Raw genomic sequence first — 23,784 nt, forward strand, 5'->3', positions numbered from 1 at the left:
CAGGAAGTCAGAAGAAAAAGGTCCAACTTTCAAAAAAAACTGGGTTGGAGGTTGGGGGTGGATTCCAGAAACAACCGACATTGATGAGTATTCAGGTTCTACAAGGAATATTCGGCAAATGGGTTGTGATCAATTTTAAAAGGTGATCCACAGTGCATAATGGGTTTGCACAGAGCCAGTGACTCCAGGGAAAACTCATGCCCTTTCTGGAAGATACCCTTATTTGGTCAACCAGGCGATGGTGACAGACACAGGAGACACGGGGCTTCTGTTTCAGCAAGCCATGTGGCCTGGTCTCCCATGTGACATCACTCCCAAAGATGTCATCCCAGGCCTGCCAACCTCCCAAACCAGTCGCCTTCACAACTACTGGTTTTTTGTTTTTTGGGTTTTTTTAACTTAATTTTAATTTTATATTAGAGTGTAGTTGATTTATCAATACACTGTTGTGTCGGTTTCAGGTGTAGAGCAAAGTGATTAAGTTATACATATACATACATATACTTATTCTTTTTCAGATTCTTTTCCCATATAGGTTATTACAGAATACTGAGTAGAGCTCCCTATGCTATACAGTAGGACCTTGTTGATTATTTTATATATAGTAGTGCGTATATGTTCATCTCAAACTCCTTATCCCTCCTCACCTCCCCCCCTCTTTCCCCTTTGGTAACCATAAGTTTGTTTTTGAAGTCTGTAAGTCTGTTCCTGTTTTGTAAATACGTTCTTCACAACTATTTTGGCCACACATCCCATTAGTAAAAAGCGAGCATGCACCCCTAATATATGTTCATTTATTTAAAAATAATAAACGTGTAAATATTACTAAAACATAAGTGCTTAACTTTTAAGGGAAAAAAACAAAGTTAAAGTTTTCATATTTTCTTCCCATATCCCAAAAGGTTATCCTGAGTACCAAATCTTGGAAACCACTGCCCTGGGCCTGCAACACTGTGACCCCTTGGAGCCCAGTGACCATCACCTTCACTCCACCTGACCCACACCCCTGACCTCTTCTTGTTCGGGTCAGCTGTCCCGGTCTCCACTCCCAACAATGACGACCTGCTCTTCACGTCTTAGAGTCCTGGGATCACTTCTTTCCATTTTCTCCAGGTCCAGAGCCGACCCCTCCCAGATTCCCTCACCTCCCTGAACTATTTATCACCAATGCCCTCTTCTCCCCCAAATCCTTGTCTTTCCACTGCAGTCACCCAGCAAAATCCCCAACTTGTAGCAACAAACTCAACCTCACAGCCTACCTCTTCTTCTGTACTCAGCAGAACCAGGGAAAGCAATTGTTCCCAGGTGCCTTCATGTCCTCATCTCCTGCAGGCCTTTGACCATCAGGAACCCAGGCTTCTCCTGATCCTCAGATCCATTTCCCTGTATCCTCAGCCAACGATTCCAAACCAGCAGCCCCTTCCACCCCCAATATCCAAAAGCCCACCTGACCTTCCATCCCATCCATCCCCGCCACCATTCTTTCGTTCATTCCAGCGTCTACTGAGCACCAGCACTAGAGACAGGATGGAATCTCACAGCCCTCTTTTACGTTCTAGTAAACAAATCGACATCAGCCGTTGGGAGATGATGACAATAAAGCTGTTACATAACAGGGAGCAAGCAGGGGCCAGAAAATCATGGTCGTTGGATGTGACCCACTTTCTCCCCTCCCCCTTCTCCCTCTTCCAATTTTTTTTTTTTATTATTGAGGTAAGACTCATGTAACTTTGAATTAACCATTAAAAATGTCCAATTCAGTGACGTTCGGCCCATTCGCGATACTGTGCAACCAGCACCTCTGTCCAGTTCCAACACGTTTTTATCACCCCTGGAAAGAAACCCCGAACCCGTTCAGCAGCCCTCCCCATTCTGCCCGTCCCCCCAGCCCCTGGCAACCACTAACCTGCTTTCTGTCTCTGTGGATTTACCTATTCTGCATATTTCCTACCCATGGAACCCTACGACTCCCCTCCAATTCTGACAACAGCTCTGACCTTCCTGCTTTCTTCCCTCCAGCCACCTCCTCCTCCTTTTCCTGCTCCAAGGCCTGCTCTCTTCTCTGTGCTTGTCATCCATCACCTTACACACCGGTCCTCAGACCCCAGGCCCTCTCCTGCCTCTATCTTCAAAATCTCCTCCTGAGCTGGCTCCTTCTCTCATCCTTTCAAAAAAAAAACAAACACCCACCTTAACCCAACCTCCTCTATGCCCTCAAGATAGCTCCAACACCCTCCTTCTTTTCTCAGGCTCTGATTCAGGATTTGCAGAAGTCTTCACAGATTATCATATTGACAAAACGTGTGTGCACGCGCGCACACACGTACACACACACACACACACACACACACAAACCTAGGGGGCTTCATCTCGCCAGGACACCCTGGTCCTGCGATGCACGTGACCTTGCGTTGACTGTGATTAACACTCTGTGCCTCGCTTTCCTCCTCTGTAAAATGGGGACCAGAATAACACTTACCTCATAGGGGTTTTATAAAGAACAACTGAGTGAAAGCACCCCCAGTGCTTGTCCAAGTGCCAGGCGCACTGTAAGGGCTCAAAGAATGTTATCACTCCGGTGAGGATGACCAGTTCCATAAAACCCGCGCCCTGCTCTACCCCGGCAGGACCCAGGCCTATCTGGCTGTTCTTCTGGGGCTTCTTTTGGGCTTAGCTTCCAGAGATTGGCTCTCTCAGGGTAACACTGTTTGGGGGATGATATCATCCAATCTCCTGTCTTTATCCACCACCTGATGCAGGCACCGCCCAAACTCCCATCTACCCCATCCTTCCCCTCCAGTTCAAGCTACCTTTGCATTCATGGGGGAGCATGTGTTGCACATCAGCAGCCCTAGGACCCTTGAGCTCAACATGCCCAAAGTTAAGGGTCACCCTCTTCTCCTACCCCTCTAGCCACCTCTACCCCCTCCCCCACTCCAGCGTCCCAAGATCTCTTGCTGGGACCCCTGCAGTAGCCTCTCCCTTGCCCAATCTCATTCGTGTTCCTTCCACCCTTTACACTATCGCCAGAACACCCCATCAAAAATCCAAAGCTGCCCGTTCCACTCCCCTGCTTCAACACTTTCAAGAGCTCTCTCTGCACTGTTCTCAGGAGTGAGCACAAATGCCTTTCCCAGGAGGGCTTCTCCTGACCTCGCCCCATCTCTTATCAGCCCCTGCCTCACCCCCTATGCTCTAGGAATAGTGACTGCTGTGGCAATGCTACAGTTAGTTCACACGGCTCCCCTGCTTGGCATGCCTTTCCCACCAGATTCTCCCAAATTCTGCACATCTTTCAAGGCTCAGTTCGGGCATCACCCCCTCAAGGAAGGCTCCGCTGATGCCTCAGATTGGACTAAGTACCCCTCCTGACAGCGACTGACATTAGGCGTTTATGGGTCTGTTTCCCTCCTTAAACTCCCCAAAGACCTTGTTTATCTCATCCATCCATCCATCCATTCATCCATCCAACCAACCATCCATCCATCTATCCATTAATCCATCTATCCAGCCATCCAATCATACGTCCATCCATCCAGCCATCATCCATTCATCCATCCATCCATCCGACAAAAATGCCTCAAGAGCCTGTGTTGGGCCAGGCACTAGGAATACAACAGTTAACAAGACAGACATGGTTGCTGCCCTTGGGCAGCTGACAGTCCAGCAATGGAAACAATAAGAACATGCTACTCCCCCCGCCCCCACCTCCACACACACACACACACAGCAGCTGCACCGTGTAAGCTCTAGAGCCAGGCTCCCTGGGTTCAAATCCTGATTCCACCGCTTGTTAGCTGTGAAACCTGGGACAAATTACTTCATTTCTCGGTGCCTCGAAAATTAGAACACTCATACCTACCTCACAGGGTTGTTGGGAGGATTAAAAGAGCTAACAGATGTAATGACAGCTACTCCCCCCGCCCCCACCTCCACACACACACACACACAGCAGCTGCACCGTGTAAGCTCTAGAGCCAGGCTCCCTGGGTTCAAATCCTGATTCCACCGCTTGTTAGCTGTGAAACCTGGGACAAATTACTTCATTTCTCGGTGCCTCGAAAATTAGAACACTCATACCTACCTCACAGGGTTGTTGGGAGGATTAAAAGAGCTAACAGATGTAAATCAATGGGAAGTAACCATAACCCTGCCTGGCACATAACAAATGCTTTCTAAGGGTTAGCTGTTCTCCTTGTTGATGGGGCAACAGGGGCACTTAGGACAGGGCCCCGCCCTAGATGTAGGGCCACGTGATGCATTCGCTTTTTGTGCCCCTATGCCTGACATACAGGTGCTCAGGGAGTATTCACTGGGCCACGCTGGTGAGCCCTGCAAAGATGGTTCAGCACCCAAGGCTCACAGAGCTGGAAGTCATGTGCGTAACATTTGACCCGACTCGCCCAATTTTGCGGAAGAGATGGAGGCTCACCAAGTGAGTTAGCAGGAGGAGAGCGCAAGCCCCCAGATCTCCTGACTTCCCAGCTGATGTCTCCTGCCCTATTCCAAGAAGGCTCTTGTCCCCAGAGATGGCACAGCTGCTCTGCATCTTCCACAGGCTCTCATTATCCACAGCAGAAAGGCTGCTCAGTCACCTCTTTTATCTCCCTGCTTCCCCTTCTCACACCTCTCCTCCAAGCCCGTTTTCTTTTTCTCTCTGTCTCGTGCCCTGTGGTTCTCTTATTTCCAATGGGAAATCTGGCCTTTCAAAAAGGCCACCAGGGCTTCCCTGGTGGCGCAGTGATTGAGAGTCCGCCTGCCGATGCAGGGGGCAGGGGACACGGGTTCGTGCCCTGGTCCAGGAAGATCCCACATGCCGCGGAGCGGCTGGGCCCGTGAGCCATGGCCGCTGAGCCTGCGCGTCCAGAGCCTGTGCTCCACGATGGGAGAGGCCACAGCAGTGAGAGGCCCGCATACCGCAAAAAACAAAACAAAACAAAAAAAGACCACGATCTCAGGGAGCAGCTCAAACAAATCACAGGAGCAAGTGCAATCCTCGGGCCCCCCAGTCCCTCTCCCGCTCCCACTGGATGGGGGAAGGCTTCTCCTCCCTCTCCAGAAAGTTTCATTTTGCCTTCTCTGGGAATCAGTCATTTTTGGATGCTCCAAGTTTCAGAAGGCAGATCCCCCAGGGACCTGGGTGCAGCCTGAAGGCCCAGTAACAGCTCTCATCTGAAAGCCAGATCCCGTATTTCCAGCCAAACACATAACTCTTACCCATCCGCCAGCTTGCTCTGGTTCCCAGCAGTGGCCTTTGAATGACACGCCATTCTTTGGCACTGCTGACTTGATGACAAGTGGCAATCCAGCAGGACGTTTTTAGAGGCTGTGGGATTTACAGAACCTGCTCTGCTAGGAAACTCTTCCTTTCACACCTCAACTGGCCTGGAAGGTGGCAAGAGAATGTGACACAGAAAAAATAAATCCTAGAGTGCTGTGTGATGTTCTTTATTACTTTCCGTGGTTGGGTTATAGTATCAGTTATAAGTACCCTGAGCTTCACCTACCCTTGTGTCTGCACCTCTGCTGGGTGTGTTCACACACGTGTGTCTGAGGCTCACAGCGGCACAGAGGCTGGTCACTAGCCAGGGCATCCAATCCTGAGAGTGCAAATATATTCAAGTTCTGGGAATTTATCTTCACATCTCACGGTAATGAGTATACCACACCGATCTGCCTTGATAATAAGAGTCATGGACAGAGTTCTAAAAACAGGGGTAGTAAATTTCATCTCCACACCTTACTATTGAAGAATTCATTATATGACCCTGTATGGCAACAGCCACTGGCCATGAAGAAGTTTGCCCTGCATATGAGATGTTATGAGTCTTCCTTTATCTTTCTTGGAATGGCTACCGCAGACCCATTCTTTTGAACAACAAAAAGATGGAAAACCATTTTTTTTCAGAAGAGAAAAACCATCTGCCTTCCCAACAAAACCCTTTCTACATTTTTGTATGAAAGACAATCTCTAGTAGACCTTTTTCTTGCCAAAGGGAACTTTTACCTAGCCTAAGGGGAATTTCTCTTTGGCCCTCTACCTAGCGCAGAACTCACCTTCAGAAGTTCATTCAGTATGTGCCTTAATAATTCATCTGTACATGAGGCAGCCCAATTTAATGCATCTAAAGGAGAGCAGGCAGCCTGGGGAATCAGACCTGAATTAAACCCCCAATCTGCACCTGATTAGTAGGGGGACCATACGTCCCTGTTTATGGCTGTTATCCCAGCTTATTCATTAATTTAATAGCACCCCTTTCAGTCACAGAAGTGTTCGGGTTTAGATGATAAATTATATGATCACCTCATATTTATGTGAGTCACTGCAGGCAGGACACTTAACTTTCCCATACTGTGGTTTTACATGTGTTTAATGAAAACAAGGGATTCTAATTTACAGGGCTGTCATAAGCATGAAATTACACAGTGTGCTCAAGGCTTGGTTCCCAGGAGTACCCAGCACTCCCACGAACACCAGCTACGTGCTCAAGAGGTCCACTTTCCAGAAAAAGCATTACTCTGTATGTGGGGTCTTCAGATTGTCAGTTTGAAGGCGGGACCTGTATTTTCCATTTTTCATTGTGGTAAGATCTATAAAACAGTAATGGCATCTGTGTCCAACAGCTGCACAATTAATTCCACCAACTCTGACCAGGAAGTGAATTGCTTATGGATATTTCAACTCCTATATTCTAGATCTTCTGAACTTCATTCACTCTCTCCACAAAGGTAGGGTTAAGATTAAAATTCACGCCAAACCAGACCTGTATGAAAAGGAGGCCAAGTGCACGTGGCTCACAACCAGAAGTGGGTGAGGGATAAGAGATCCTTCAAACCGAGCGAAAGCCCTACCCCTCAGCCAATGAATCTGGTGAATTTCTTGCTTTCTCTAGCCAAAAAAAAAAAAAAAACGGCCTTACCAATCCAATGATAGGATAGTTCCTCGATAAACGGATCTGAGGTATCTCACTTTAAAAATTAGGCCAGGGACTTCCCTGGTGGTTTAGTGGTTAAGACTCTGTACTTCCAATGCAGGGGGCATGGGTTCCATCCCTAGTCGAGGAACTAAGATTCCACACGCCCCATGGCGCGGCCGAAACATAAATTAATAAGAATTAGGCCAAATAGTAACCAGTCTTGTACATGAATCTGTGATAGCATCATCATCTCAGGAAGCAACGGAAGTTGCTGTTCTCTTTTACAAAAAGAGAGAGAAATGCTATCACTTCATTGACAAGCTTGTTAAAGACACCTAAGTTCTCTTTAGTCTGACATGAGCCGTAACAATATCTTGTAATGGGGCTGCTCCTATTTCTTGAAGGGAGTGGCTTCGACTCAATGAGAAATTTGATCAATAACTAAACCCACAACAACCTGCCAAGACTGAACCAGGAAGAAATAGAAAATATGAACAGACCAATCACAAGCACTGAAATCTAAGAAAAAAAAATGTCAGGAAGAACCTAGGGGTAAGACTGGAATAAAGACACAGACCTACTAGAGAATGGACTTGAGGATATGGGGAGGGGGAAGGGTAAGCTGTGACAAAGCGAGAGAGTGGCATGGACATATATACACTAACAAACGTAAGGTAGATAGCTAGTGGGAAGCAGCCGCATAGCACAGGGATATCAGCTCGGTGCTTTGTGACCGCCTGGAGGGGTGGGATAGGGAGGGTGGGAGGGAGGGAGACGCAAGAGGGAAGGGATATGGGAACATATGAACATGTATAACTGATTCACTTTGTTATAAAGCAGAAACTAACACACCAGTGTAAAGCAATTATACTCCAATAAAGATGTTAAAATTTTTTTTAAAAAATAACAAAATAACTAAACCCACAGAAGGCACAACATTTGAAACTATTCGATTCCGATCTTATAATATTTTCTGAAACAAAGAATCAAACAATATGATTCCCATTATTATTTTATATGATTGCCCAAGGTATTAGTAGTATTGGATGCGTGAAGATCCCTCCCATGATCAACTTCTAAAGAATTAGAAAGGAAATGTTCAGTATTTTCATGCTCTAAATATAGATTTAGAAGCTGTGAGAGGAAAAAGATGCACATGGCAGCACAGCAATGACTCGAAGAACGGTGCAGTAAGCTACTCTGTGGCAAAGTCATTTCCTCTCAGCAGAAGTTTCCAGAAACAGAAAAAGGCTGACGCCACTCCCAGAAATCCAGTTACAGCTGGGGCGCAGCCTCTAAGGTGGACTCACTGGGCAGCAAGGTAGCAACCAGGACAAAGGGCACCCCTTAAGAAGCTGTCTACCTCCACCCCAAACCCTGCTTTCTGAGAAATGCCCCTTCCCCCGCAAATCAGGAAACACCCAGGCAGCCGTTTACGCAACATATTTCTTGGGCAATGGGGTACTTCATAGGGCCGTGCTGTGATTCTATCACCTTGAAGTGCACAAAGAGGGAAACAGAAGTTGGGCTGTACACAGGGACTCCTCCTGCAGAATGTCTGTGTGTTTGCTCCACTTGAAAAGCAGAACCAGAAACCACACTTCTGTTAAGGATTCAGATAATCAGTCCGTTTGGCTTTAAATGCATCTTGTACCGAGTAGTGATCAATACAAGCCTTGCCAGAGGACTGTTCTGACAAACTTGCCTCCTTTTGTATGATAAAAGAATGACCCAAGGGCAGATCAAGCACAATTCTTTGACCAGGTCTAAGAAAAAGTGAGCCAACTGGAGATAAGCCCACACCCCCTCTACACCCATACCTGGCAGTCTTGGGGAAAGGCTGAGTCACGAGGTGGTCAACTCCCCAATGAATGGAAGAGACAGCGCAGCGGTGGGGTGTGTGGTGTCCAGAGCGCTCCCCAATTCTACTCCACGATTTCTGTACTACCCACCCCTTGGCGGATAGGTGAGATGGTACCCCTCCTCCAAATGTTTGAAACATATAAAATAAAATACATAGGATTACAGAGGAAGTCAATTATATTTAAATATGATTACCAAAAACTTTTAAAATTGTGACATAATAACACATATGCTTGGGACTTCCCTGGTGGCACAGTGGTTAGGAACCCGCCTGCCAATGCAGGGGACACAGGTTCGAGCCCTGGTCTGGGAAGATCCCACATGCCGCAGAGCAACTAAGCCCGTGCGCCACAACTACTGAGCCCGGGTACCTAGAGCCCATGCTCTGCAACAAGAGGGCCCACCGCAATGGGAGGCCTGTGCACTGCAATGAAGAGTAGCCCCCGCTCACCGCAACTAGAGAGGAAGCCCGCGCGCAGCAATGAAGACCCAACGCAGCCAATAAATAAATAAATAAACAAACAAATAAAATTGCTAAAAAAACCCCACACATATGCTCATTTATTAATACATTAAATAACACTATCTAGCAGCATATAATAACCACCATAATTTCTAAGTCATAATGAACATGACATTTCAAGATTATCTGTTAGCCATCTAAAATCTGATATGAAAATATGGGCTCCCTATTGGTGACAAAGTCACAGACAATGCTAATATTACTGTGGTTTGTGGCCAACATCCAAAAGTTAAGGGATTGCTCAATTTTGGTTAGCGGTGAGTGAAAATCAAGGTGTAATACTTTCCCACGCAAGCTCACAGATCCCCTTGAATCTCTGCAAAGAGGGCTGCAGTAGCTCATGTGAAACTCATGCGATAATCTGATTTCATCCCCTGCTCTTACAGCTCTTCCAGAATCATGAGACCCACAACAGAGCCGGAGCCCGGCAGTAGAATCAACCACTTATGAGGGAGCAGGGAGGATCTACCACAAGGAGAGTCGGCCACCCATGGAAGAAGCAGAATGGGCCAACAACTCTACTCCCTTTTTCTCCATCAGTTGTACCCAATGTGTGGGCTACAGTTTTTTATTTTTTAAACCGTTAGTGTTAAGAGTTATTTAATTCAGTTGACTCACGGGTGGGGGGATTACTTTGCAAATCATTTCCCCTAGTGCTGTGTTCTAAACGTTATTAGCCCCACAGTTCAAGGCTTATAGCAAACTTCTAACACCCCTTTACTCCCTGAAATCAAATCCTTAGATAACCTTTCTAAACACATTTTCAAACATATGTATTTATTGCTTTAATAGTAATATAAATGAGAATAAAAGGAAAATAATTTATAACAAACTGAACATGTATTTCAATATGCAATTAGTTGGGCAAGACCAATCTAGAAGGCTTAAGAAGTCGTTAGATGCTTGTACTTTACATAAAATAAAAAAGCAGGTGAGTTACAAGTGTGGACTGCCACAGGTGATATGGTGATGTCATGGAGGGGGTTCCAAAATGGCAAACACCTCTTGGTAAATTTCCCAATAAAACAAAGCACAATCTTTCTTCATTGACTGGAAAAGTCAACGTTTATTTGCAACATGCAAAATACTCTTCATGCATAAGTTAGGTCTCTAGGTTCAGAGTTTTGTCATCCACAATCATCTTGTTACCAAATTGGCCCACCAGACCTGCGCCAGGCAAAGCCCCCCTAGTCTTCACCGAGGATGCTCTTTTTCAAATTGGATTCGAGTAGCCAATAACTAAACCAATGCTGAGACTGGAACAGCACAAGCTGTATTCAGTAGCCAGAGACTGGAGAAGAGGGAACCTAGTTTGCAAATCAACTTAACCCAATTCCGACAGAGACACCAAATATATAGGAGGGTGGAGATTAAAGACTGGGCTTTGGAAACAGTGGGAGAAATATTGATGAGTTATCTGAGAAGAGGGGTGTGGTTTGGGCCTGGAACCGTACCAACTCTCCTTTCCAGTCATCGCATGGGCTTTTCCAGTGGCTGTCATGGCAACCGTCAAGTGTCATGGCGCCTGTGAGTGTGTCATTTAGCATGTTAATATGTTACAATGAGCGTATAATGAGGCTCAAGGTCTACAGGAAGGTAAATCTTCTGTCATCTTGGGCCTAGTTGATTCTAACCAACACTTTTTTTTTTTTTCTCTTTGCAGCTTCCACCTGAAACTTAGATCAGATTTGGTTTCTATTCAAGGGAGGGGCAGGGGTATGATTCTGGGGCAACAGCCATGGTAATAGTCTCATAGTGAGACACAGGATACACGTAGGGGTGTAAGACTATTCTACCCATCACAGATGTTGGCATCCCTGGTCCCCATCCAGTAAATGGTAGTAGCACACCTAACTCATTGACAACCAAAACTGTCCCCTAAATTTCTAAAATGCCCCCAATAAACTCCCTAGAGCTAGCCAAAATCCACACTGCAGTACCCACGCTCTGCCCACCTCTGGGTGACGTCAAGCTAGACCGCTCAGGGGACACTGCCCAGGAAACTTGCATTTGCATAATAAGAGAAAGATCAGTCTTGCTGAGTGGCTTACCCAGCAACAAGCGCCCTTACCCAGAGTTCTGCCCTTGGGACACAAAAAGCAGAACAAGGCAGGGAAGAAAATTAAGCAGTGAGGCAGATGGAGGCAGCAAGGAAGCAAGGGGGTTCCTGGGGTCCCTGGGGTCCCCAGAGCTTTGATCCCAGGCTGCTGGCAGCTCATAGCTCTGTTCCTGTAGCCCTGAGGTGAATTCTCCACTTGTGCTGAAGCAAGCTCCAGCGGGTTTGTGTTGCCAGCACCCAAAAGATTCCTTATTCATTACACATGTCCAATCACCTGCTGGGAAAGCCACCCACCTGAACTAAGGAGGGCAGCTCACATCAAAAATGTTTAGAAAGGGCTCCCCTGGTGGCGCAGTGGTTGAGAGTCCGCCTGCCGATGCAGGGGAACACGGGTTCGTGCCCCGGTCCGGGAAGATCCCACACGCTGCGGAGCGGCTGGGCCCCTGGGCCATGGCCGCTGAGCCTGCGCGTCCGGAGCCTGTGCTCTGCAACGGGAGAGGCCACAACAGTGAGAGGCCCGTGTACCGCAAAAAAAAAAAAAAAAACAAGTTTAGAAGAACCTATTCTTTTTCGAAGAACCTACTTTATTTGGGGGACGCTGCTCAGACTTTTACCAAAGCTCCCCATGCTGTACTTGAAGCTCATTTGGTTTTGACTCTGTTCTCACTGCCAGTAAATAAATGGGCCAGTGCCCATTCTTCATCTGGCATTTCAGAATCTAGAAAGACAGATCCAGATCCTTCTGAAGCCTCTTCTGCCTCAGCCCCTTCTCATCAGTCTCATTAGCCACACAACATAAATAACAATGTTGTCCTCCCCTGGCAGGCTTGGGAAATTTAGATATCGAAGAAATTTAGCCTTTAAGGGCCCAATTAGATATCTGAGTAAAAAGGAAAAAAAAATTTTTCCAGAGACTTTCCAACTCCATAAGCCCATGATTTAATGTCTCTAAATTTTATTGTGCTCAGAATTAATATCACCCTAATTCAGAAAGGTGTTCTAAAAGAACCCAAGCTGACTGTTGTTCAACCTCTTCCACTAATGGACTCCGTTATGTCACAAAAAAAGGCACTGCTGGAATCTAATGAATAAATAACTAGCACTTGAATAGAATTTGTGTCCATTTTAATGCCAGCTACTTTCCACAAGAAAGCCTCATTTAAATTAGAAAGCGGGGAGAGGGGGGAGCATGCTTATAATGAAACACTTCCGAAAAGCTTGAAAAGTTTCCTGTATAAGCCAATCAGGTATAACGTTAAATAGCAAAAACTTAATTGTTGAATCTAAGTGAATAAACCAGAGAATTTGAGTGTAACACAGGAAAAGGGTTAGTTTTCACATCTGCCGGATTTGTTTAGTGTAATTTCCAGAAGAGTTATCAGGAGAGCTAATAGTCCCTTGAACGGTGTGTCTTCTAAATGGAGGCTCACAACTCACCAATGGGTTATGAAACCAATTCAGGACAAGGGTCAGAAAACTTTGTCTTCAAGAGCAGGAGAGTAAATACCTTAGGCTTTGCAGGCCAGATATCTCTGTCACAACTGCTTGACTCTACCATTGTAACTTGAAAGCAGCCATAAACAATCTTTGCGTTCCAACCAAACCTTATTTACAAAATGGGCTGCAGGCCACAGCGCTGACTCCAGACCAGAATTTTTTCAGCAAATGAAAGGGTAGAAAACATCAGAGGCCATGAGAGGTAGAAGGGTAGGTACTATCTCATGAAAGTTTTCTTGCTGCTATACCCACATGTATATGTGAGTTCTGGTCAATATGTATTTCTTACTGTAGGTTGAGGGTCAAAAGCCACCATGTTAGAAATGATAAACAGTTTGAGAAGAAAAAAAACAAGTCTTCTTCTGACTGAAACTGATAAGAGTTTACAGGACTTTCATGTTTAAAAAACAAGAAAGAAAAAAGGGTAGATATAATGGGCAAGTTCTTAAGCCTAACGTATAATCTTAAAAGAACATTTTAAAATATATTAAAATTTGAAAAAAGAATATGAATTAGTTACAAGTAGTCCAAAATGATCTTCAAAAGGACGCTAAAACTGCTTCTTATGCTATGCAAACATCTGATCTGAGCTGTGCATCAGTTAGCAATGGCTGCATAACAAAGTTCCCCCAGAACTCTGTGGTTTAAAATAATCATCAATGCTTTCCACAACTCTACAGGTCAGCTGGCTGGTTGGTTCTGATGACCTAGGACAGGCTTAACTAATCTTGGCAAGATAAACTCAGGAGACTTCGACCAGCATGAAGTTCAGCTGGGGGCTGGCTAGTCCAGGAGAGCCTCAGCTGACACAACTTGGCTCATTCCCCTGCATCTCTCAGTCCCTCCCTCAGACTAGCCCAGGCACGCTTTCATGGGGCTGGCAGGGATCTGAGCGAGCACGCCTAGCTGTGTAAAAGGTCAATCAGAAACTCGTAGGCTCTTAAACTGTTTATATGGCATCTGCTAACATCCCAGGAGCCAAAGCAGTCACGTGGCCAGTAGTGGGGAAGGGGAAGGATGGGGACTAGTAAGTTACAAGGCAAAGAGTGTGGATACGCGGAGGCCATTAATTGGGGCCATTAGCGCAATCAATCTGCCACAGACGTTATTTACTATTTGTCATCATCACCTTGGCAGAAGCAGAGAGATTTTACATTATTTTAAGCTTTCCCATTACCATTTCTCACTTTGGTTTTCCATTATCACTTCTAAGGCAGGAAGGCAGAGTGAAAAGAACATAGGCTTTGGAATCAATGTGATCCAGTTCTGCTGCCTGGCTCCGCCACTTCTGGCTACATGACCCTGTGCAGGTCTCCTTTGCACCTCAGTTTCCTCATCATAAAAATAGGACTACTGGGCTTCCCTGGTGGCGCAGTGGTTGAGAGTCCGCCTGCCAATGCAGGGGACACGGGTTCGTGCCCCGGTCCGGGAGGATCCCGCATGCCACGGAGCGGCTGGGCCCGTGAGCCATGGCCGCTGAGCCTGCGCGTCCGGATCCTGTGCTCCACAATAGGAGAGGCCGTGGCGGTGAGAGGCCCACGTACCGCAAAAAAAAAAAAAAAAAATAGGACTACTAACATAACATCAGCCGGAACATGAAATGTGTGTAGCTCAATGTCTGGCCACCTCAGATCTCAAATCTTAGACACTGTTTGCAAATAGTTAACTTAAATATATTCAAAAAGATGAGGAACAAGGCAATAGGAAAATTTCCTGAGAAGTGAAGTTTCTCGACAGAAAAGTACAGTTCCTTTACATAAAAACTAGAAAACCATTTCTTTACAAAGAGTTTTGGGGACTGTGGCAGCAAAAAAATGGCCCCCAAGGATGTCCACATTCTAATCCCTGAAGCCTGTGAATACAGGACAGGTGTGATGAAGCTATGGACCTTGAAATGAGATTATCCTGGATTATCTGGGTAGACCAATCTAATCACATAGATCCTTAAAGTCAGAGAATCTTTCCTAGCTGTGGTCCCAGCCTGATGGCAGAGGGACACGGAGTCAGCCCAACATTGCTGGTTTTGAAGCTGGAGGAACGGGCAGGAGCCTGTGAATGTGTGTAGCCACTAGAAGATAAAGGGGCAAGGCAAAGGATTCTCCCCTAAAGCTTCCAAAAGGAATGGACAACTTGATTTTAGCCAGTAAGACCCGTGTTGGACCTCTGACCTACAACATAACATAATAAGACAATGAATTTGTGTTGCCTTAAGCCAGCCAGTCTGTTGTTATTTGTTAAAGCAGTAACAGAAAGATGATGTAACTTGTCATCTTTATACAAAGGCTGACAACGAGGAAATAGAAAAGTCTCTCTTGAAGCCACTGAACCAGGAGGAAGAAACTGTGGAACCTGGAGAACACTAACCAGGCATGGCATCAGAATCGGAAAGCTGTATCTGATTCTGGTTATAAGGGCAATGAAAGGCAGTATGACCGAATAAGCAACTCATTAACCAGGAAAACACTTTATTGCAGGCTACAGGGAAATACAATAAAATCATTATTTATCCATACAATATCCAAGGATCCCCTGGCTATAGCTGACAAGCATGTACTAGGGGAAAAGCCATATTTTAAAACTACTTCCACAGAAACTTTCTACAGGTTTCATTTAACTGATGGCTATTCCAGAGATACGCAGCTCCGACTCTGATCACTTCCACTTCTGTTTATAGATAACAGGACAATAAGGTAACAAGCCCTAGTGGTGTGTGGACATGAACACACACACACACACACACACACACACACACACACACACACACACAAAGTCTCAATTTGTTGGGCTTCCTGAGCCCACAAATAATGCTCACAGTGAGGGAGAAAAAAGTGTACAAAAAGTCCACTGATTGATTTGAAAAACTGAACTCCAAACCGGCACAAAGAGGACCCCAAAATTAGGAATACCTCTAAGAATATTCTTAAGGACAGATTAAAGAAACTACAGTAGATGACTGTGCTGGGTTCAGCCCGGAAGTCACACTGGTAGAATCCCACAGATGCAGGAGACACTAAGAGATGCCTCATTTGATGGATGAGAAACCAGAACCACCCAGCGCCGAACTGACCTGCCTGAGGACAGCCCTCTAACTGCAGAGAGGCCCCACCTGCCTGAGCCGGAGCTAACGCATGATGCCATGCTGCCCAGCTGATCACGTGACTCTTGTGTCGGGGCCCCGTGCAAGGCTATGCGGCTTCCGATCATACCTACAGAGCTCCAGACTCCTTGCTGCGAAACCCCTGGAGCCAGATGTAATTTTTTAACCAACCTGGGGGAAAAAAACTCTCCCTTTCTGGAGCTCCCATCAGAATAGGAAATAAGGAATGGTGAAATATAGAAGAAAGTTGATAACATTTGCCTGTACTAAATTATGTACCATGAAAGATTACCCACATATAATGTCACCTTTAAATCTACCAAGCACAGTGGTTAGGCATCACCGAAGGGGAGGAGGGGGAAATGGACCATTATTAGTCGCTGGAGCTGAGAACTCTGTTAAGGTAGACCATCCCGATGGACAGAGGGGCTGGAAGCTATGTTTGAAAGGATCTCACATCAGAATGGGACTCCTCATATGATGAACAATATTGGGGAGGGAGATGGAGGAAAGCATCCCTTCCCCTCCAAGTCCCCACTTAGGGCGCCTCTAACCTTGGTGGCTTTGAAAAATTCTAGGAGATGGGGTAAGGGAAGTATACAAACACAAATACTAAGAAAAGTATGGAAGGAAAACAGAAAGATCATACTTAGCAAGAGGCAAAGACAGTGCTTTCCTAAACAAGATATGTAAGAGAAAGAATTGGTCATTTAGAAAACTCCTCAGTGGAATAAACACTAGTAAACAAAAAAATCAGAGTTGAAAATAACAGACAGTCCAAAAACAAAGCAGCTGCAAGGAGACTGATATCAAAGTCTATTCTTTCAACATAGATGTTTCAAAGGGAAGCAGCGATGAAGGTATACAAAGAATTTGGTCCAGTGCAAATTCTTAGCCACTTTCCCCGGGGCGCTGTGCCACAGAACCACAGAACTCTGTGAGCCTGGTCATCTTCTGCTCTTTGAATCTCAATTTCCCAAGGGGGGGAAAAAAAAAGCTTCACTAGGGGAAGCTGGCTAAGCCGGTTATTTCTAGGCTGAGAAGGACGGACCGTGGCCTCTTATTTCTAAACATACAAAAACACACATCCCAAAAGATAGTGATCATAAAGGGCTGGTTTTCTTAGGTAAGCATTTCAACTGTCTACTAAAGATTCTGCCAGCAAAGGCAAAAACAACTTGAGTTTTTCCTCAATCTTTTTTTATTCAATAAGGGAATTTTATTTCTTTATTCTACACTTCCTTTGCCACATGTGTAAGATTATACAACTTTAGGACTGAACAGAACGTTGGAGCTCGTTCAATCCCCTCCTACTTTCCAACATAAGAACTGAAGCCCAAAGCGGTCATATGGGCTGAATTAATGTGTTCTTCATTTGCATACTGCTTTATAACTGAACTTAACTCTTCTGTGTGGGCCCTGACCAGGCCTAGACTTTAAACTTTTGAACAGCTAGGGACTATGTATTAATCAGAAATGTTCAGAATCAGGAACAGGTGAGAGCAATGTCATGTCTGATGCAAGCCCGGTCACATGTAAGGAATAAGATGAAAGGAAATGGTGCTTGCTGGCACGCCGAATGGGAAAATTCCACGAAGCATGAAAATCCCGGTGGTCGGAGGAATATTTTGCAGGGCCTTAGCTCTCTTTCTAGGATCCCACAGATACTAAGGGAATGTCTTCACAGGCCCTTCCTTGGAAATGTTGAGAAATAGCCCTGACTCCTCTGCCGGGTTACCCCCGGCCCACCCCATGCTCCTAAAGGGTGGAAATCAACACTGAGACGGGCCAGGAGCTATAAGACACAGCTGCAGAGACTGACACAGAGAGACAGAGGGAGAGAGAGAAAATGAATATTTAAGAGTGAAATGTAAAATCCATCCCGGGCCAAATTCCTAAGATGTCAAACTTAAAAGGTGACATGAGCAAGGGAGCACCTCATGTAAAGGCACGTAAGTTGCTTACATCCTCCCATTTGGGGCTGGAGAAAGGAGTGGGGCACACCCACCTGTTCCCCACCAGATTGCAGGGTGAGGCTGGGTGTGAGCACACAGGGCTCTGGGAGTGGGTGGGACAGACGCCAAATGACCATCACATTCTCTTCCTGGGTCATTTCTCTAAACAAGGCAGGCACACATCTGTTATCAGCTGTTGTCACTTGTCCCTGAGGGACCAAGGCCCAGTTTGGCCACTGCTGTCAGCCAGAGGGACTTCGAGCAAGTCCTTCTACCTCCCTGCACCTCCAGGACCGCAGCTAAAAAGAGAAAGGACGCAGGGAGATCTCCCTGAGGTCCCTTCCAACCCCTGAGTGCCTAAGACTCCTCTTGGCTTTGGTTGGAAAGCCGGCGCTGGCCAGTACAGGGTGAGCTTGCTAGCCTGAACAACTAAGCACAGTCCAGCTAACGCGGGCTCGGGTCCTAGACCACCCGGGTTCGAATCCTTACCCTGCCGCAAGTGGCTAGCTGTGCGTGGCCCTGGCCAGCTTTCACAACCTCCCAATTCCTCAGTCTCCCTACTGTGGAAACTGGGAATAACAATACCATCCACCTCGGCGTTGCAGCGAGGAGTAAATGGGATAGGAAAGAAGCCTTTGCAATCGTGTCACCTCTAGAAGATACAGATACATTTTTCATCACCATCACTCCGAGTTTCCTCGCCCACCTGCTCTCGACACTTCTCCACCCAGACATACCATCTCCACTGATCACCAACATAACACACTCCCATGGGTGGACGGAGACATGAAAGAGATCCAAAACTATCATAGCGGAGCACTGTTCTGTGTGGGATATTAAAAAAGCATCTTACCAGCATGCCAGGCCTTAGAAGCGGCTATGCCGAGAATGCAGCCCTAAGGAGTGGCGTTTAAGCAGGAGTCGGTGGGCAGAGCTTAGGCAGGAGTCAGTGGGCGGTACCCATGCCCTCAGCGGCCATCGCCCCCAAATTACAGAGGGTGTAAATCAGTGAGGCTGTTATTCTTCTACGGATAACGCTGAAATGCCGACATTTTTGAAAAAGTAAATCAGTTGCAAACACCAGTACTTAACTCTTACAGGTAACGAAGTACCTGCATATACCTCGCTCCTGAGTTCATGAGCAACAGGGTGGAGAAATACTCCTTAGCCATCCTAGGTAACCGCCCCAGCTGGGGCCAAGGTCCAGCAGGCGTTAACTGCTGGGGGTGCCCATTTACAGGGAGAACTGCACCCTGCCCCCCGCAAGCCCAGCCCAGATAGCTTATCCCTCTTGCTTGTCCAGATCTGTGAGGCTGGACAAAGGGCCCAGATAGGAAAGACCCTGTTCTCTTTCCAGAAGGTTAGGTGTTCAGACAAGAGAGCGGTGGGATTTTGAAGAAATAAAGTGATTCCTCCAACCTTTTCCATGCACACATACAGCTTTCCAGATATGACAAAATCGAGGAAGGAGGCACTTCGTTGTGGAAATGAAAAAACAAACACATAAACACAACAGTCCAAGTTGGCAAATAGAGATGGAGCCCCAACTCTTCCAGCTGAGAACGTGGTTACAGTACTAAGGCTCCTGGGACCCATTTTGGCGGCTTTCCAAGAGCTATTAATTTGCCTTAATATACTGAAAGAGAAGGTGAGATGAATTAAAAGTGAGATGGTAATTTTGAGGGAGGATGTACGCCTTCATACCCAGCACCAGCGCCCACCATGTATGGCTCAAGGTGGCTGCCTGGTAAACACCCCGTGAGAACCTATAGCTGGCACTGAGGTCACAACTATGCTTGGACTTTTCGTGTTGACCCAGGATGTGACATAGTATGCGGACATGGCTTAGATTAACAACTTTAAGGAGAGGGGTTTAGGGAGATCTAGACTCAATTTCAAACAGGAATTTAAAAGTTCAGCCATTTATTCAATATCCTGGGATAAACCATAACAGAAAAGAATATAAAAAAGGAATGTCTATATGTGTATAACTGAGTCACTTTGCTGTACAGCAGAGATTGACACAACCTTGTAAATCAACTACACTTCAATTTTAAAAAAAATTCTTTTTAACCGAAGCCATCTTCTGGCTATTAAGAGTGACTCTAGGGCTTCCCTGGTGGCACAGTGGTTGAGAGCCCGTCTGCCGATGCAGGGGACGTGGGTTTGTGCCCCGGTCCGGGAAGATCCCACATGCCACGGAGCGGCTGGGCCCGTGAGCCATGGCCACTGAGCCTGCGCGTCCGGAGCCTGTGCTCCGCAACGGGAGAGGCCACAACAGTGAGAGGTCCGCGTACTGAAAAAAAAAAAAGAGTGACTCTATACTTCAAAGCAATTATGAACTTTAAAGGCAGCCTAGTTAAAACGTGCCCTGGCAAGTACCAAATTTATTTCTGACCCAAACCTCTCCACTGTCACCCACCTGGCACTCTCCTCCAAATATAAAGGTATTATTACCTCTCTTTTTTTTAAAGTACCTAGATTCTGTATCTTTTTTTTTTTTTTGCTGGATTTTAGTTCCCCGACCAGGGATCAAACCCGGACCCTCGGGGTGAGAGTGCACAGTCCTAGCCACTGGACAGCCGGGGAATTCCCTAAAGTACCTAGATTCTGAAACACACACACCTTCCTTCAGCCGAAACTATCTGTTACTTTTGGCTGACACCTGGTGTCACCTGACACCGGGACCCTTCCCCAAACTTTGCCATCCCCCATAACAAACCCCAGAGATAATCCTCCTGACAGCACGGGCTTTCCGGAGAGCTACTGTGACAACATCGGCACAGAACGCCACCTCCAACCACCACGCCACCCTCCTACAGCCAGTAAGCCAAGACACACAAAGAGGACGGAATAAGAGTCCTCACTGCTCTTTAGGCCTCTAGGGAAGGAACAGAGCAACTACCTGCCTGGAGGACCAGGGTGCAAAAGGACAGGAACTTTCCAACCCAAGCAAGACTTGGGGTGGGAAAACTGCTCTGGGCATTTTCCAGACATCTATGCAGGGGACACTGGTCACTGTCTGTCCCCCCCCCCCAAAAAAATAATCAACCTGAGAGTGACTCTGCAGTGACTTAGATCCCGAACCACATGGAACATTAGGAAAATCATGTCAAATATCAGAGTGACATCTAGAATGATCGCGAGGAGGCTCACGTCTCCGTGGAGGAACCAAAGGCCCCCTTGGCTAGGATCACAGGGGGACTCTGCTGTTGCAATGCTTTTGGAGGCCAGCTGGGCAGAAGGCTGGCTGGTTATTTTTAAACTGAGAAAACTGAATGGGAAGGTAGCAAATTTGAATTCTTGTGATCTCCTGAGGTCCTTTCCAGCTCCAAGATGCTACCAAAGAACACTGCATATGCACATACATATGCACACGCTTCTTTATAAAAACGTATATACGGATGTGTGAATATATATAAATGAGTACTATATTCACACTTCCAAACACAAAGCACTTGAAATGCGCACTGCTGAGGCGATTCAGAGGCCCACGAGGCTAGAACACAGACGCAACTGGCAGAGCTGAGCAGAGCCACTAGCCCTCCTGAGACTACAGTCACCTTAAAACCAACCTGCAGCTGCTTGTGTAGGTGTGAACCCTGCCAAGCCCCAAAGCAGGACTGCAGACGCCTTTCTTCCAGTGACTCTAGTCACAAGTGTCCCAAACTCAGGAAGGCGGGCTGGAACAAAGGAGGGGAAGAAAAGAAAAGCCCAAACCTCTGTCCAGGCACCCAGCTCTGCCAGAGCCAGGGATCGGGCCAGAGCAGCATCCTTCTCCTCTTGCCCTGTCCCTCCAAGAGGCAAAAAGGTCACCCTCTTCCCGCTCTGCCATCACCTCCTTGCTCAGGGCCTCTCCTCTTCAAGTTGGCTGCACGGACATCAAGTTGGTAACTGGAGAAACTAAAAAGGCCTCTAGAAAGGAGAGCTTTGCTCTAATCCTAAGCAAGCCAAACAAATTTGAGGGAGCCTATCTCAGCCCTGAACAATAAAAGCAAAAAGAAAACAGTGAGAGGCCCGCGTACCGCAAAAACAAAACAAAAAAAAACAAAAAAAAAAAAGAAAAGAAAGATCTGTGATGGTGTGCCTATCATGGGAAACAGTTTGGTGATTTTCTCCAATCAAAGACAAGGAAGTTCTGATCCTGAGCCAAGGCTCATGATGTGGGTAACTAAACTGGGGAGAGGGTGGGGGGGAGGTGGGGGGTAGGGGGTGTGTCTCTCGGAGTAAAAACCCACCAAGTCCCTCAGGTCCTGACAATGAACGGGGGTGGGTCGCACCAGCTTCTCACTTGCCTCTCTAGAGAATGAATCCTACCTCTAACACTTGGATCTGAGTTGTTTACAGGTGCAGTGCTGTCATGCCACGGAACCCCGCACAAACCTCAGCTTTCCCCTCCTCAACTTCACAGCCCCAGAAGTGCCCAGCCTTCCCTAACTGTGCCGCCAGAGCCGGGTGCAGACAGCGGCGTCCGCCCTGGGCCGGGCCTGGCAGTCAATGTCAGGAGTACCCGGCCACAGACCTCGACTCCGGCATTTCTGAAAACCTTATGCGTCTCCAGGTTACCGCAGTACCCAAGCGCCCAGCACCCTGTTGGCGCTCCAAACGCGGCCCGGCAATGCAAGCGCCACCTCTTCCCTCTTCCGCGCGGCAGCTACGAAACCACGGCATTGTGTGTGACAGCGAGTGTGTGAGCGAACGTCCCCGGGCTCACACACCCCCTTCCACCCGGTCTGCTCACGGCGCCCGGTCTGTGCGCGCGGCGAGCACATCGCGAGCCGGTGCCCCCATCAAGAGGCCTCACCGCCAGGCCTCTGGCCACCCGGCCTCGGACCTGACCTCGGGAAGCTGGGGGTAACGTCCACGCCCCCATTCTCGGCCGCGGGGGCGACCGGCGAGAGCAGCCCTGGGAGCCGGGCAAAGGCGAGGCAAGGGCCGAGGGGACGCGAAAGGGCGACTGGAGGGCGCCGCGCCCCCAAGTTTGCCAGCCGCGGGCCGGGAGGGGGCCAGGAGGGGGCCGGGGCGGCTCGCGACTCGGCAGGAAGTTCCCAGGGCTGCACTGAGCATGCTCTCGGGGATTATGTGCGCGGGTGTGGGCTCTGCGCTCCCCGCAGCCTCTCCGGCCAGGCAGCCTCCGGAGCGCGCCAGCGGGATCGTGGGCCCACGGAGGTCCCTTAAGGGTGGGGGGCACCCCCGGGCTTCCCTGGTCCCCAGGACCAGAGCGCCCGCCCGCAGCATCCCCCTTCCCCCGGGGCCGGGAGCCAGCCTCCCTTGTTGTTCCTCCCCACTGGCCGGTGGCTGAGTCCGCCCTGCGCGCCCAGGTCCCGGGGACCCCAGCCCGGCCCACACCCGCAGCGTGACCCCACCAGGCTCCTCCGCGGTCCGAGCGCCCCTCTACCATCCCTGGCCGCTCGCCTCCAGCCCGCGCAACCAAAGCCTCCCCCGGACAGTCCCTTGAAAAGCCCAAACCCCCCACTTCCCAGGGGCCATGGGGGCCTGCAGTCTCCCCTGAGAAGGGGTTGCCCCGGGTAGGTGGGCGCCTCCAGGCGCGTCCCCGGCTGCACTCCCGGCTGTCTCAGAACGGCCGGGGCACCCACGCAGGCGGCGGAGGGGCGGCGGGCGGAAGCCCCCAGCCGCGCAGCCCACGGAGCAGACTCTCCCCCCGCCTCCCGCGCCCAGCTCCCCGCGCCCAGCTCCCCGCGCCCTCCGCGGTCCCCTCTGCGTTCATCTCCCCGTGGAGATGGAAAGCTTCGACGCGATCGCCCCGACCCACTGGCTCTCACCTCCTTGTTGAGGAGCAGCAGCAGCCGGGAGTGCCTGCTAGCTGCCGTCCCCGGGGGGACCCAAGGCTCCGCGGGGCACGGGGTCGCGGC

General features: G+C 48.1%; 1 protein-coding gene across 3 annotated transcripts in view; it reads right to left on the reverse strand.

Moving 5' to 3' along the window:
* The window catches only part of MGAT5 (alpha-1,6-mannosylglycoprotein 6-beta-N-acetylglucosaminyltransferase), a 360,006-nt gene that overhangs the window by 334,735 nt on the left and 1,487 nt on the right, over positions 1 to 23,784 (reverse strand). For 2 of the 3 annotated variants that reach the window (XM_024764090.1, XM_024764087.1), the window contains exon 1: positions 23,695 to 23,784. The exons of the other annotated variant lie outside the window; for it this stretch is intronic. The gene's annotated coding sequence lies outside the window, so the exon portion shown is untranslated. The remainder of the gene's footprint in view (positions 1 to 23,694) is intronic. 3 annotated transcript variants of the gene reach the window in all.

This window comes from Neophocaena asiaeorientalis, unplaced genomic scaffold, assembly GCF_003031525.2.
Source record: "Neophocaena asiaeorientalis asiaeorientalis breed wild unplaced genomic scaffold, Neophocaena_asiaeorientalis_V1.1 scaffold102, whole genome shotgun sequence".
Classification (NCBI taxonomy): Eukaryota; Metazoa; Chordata; class Mammalia; order Artiodactyla; family Phocoenidae; genus Neophocaena; species Neophocaena asiaeorientalis.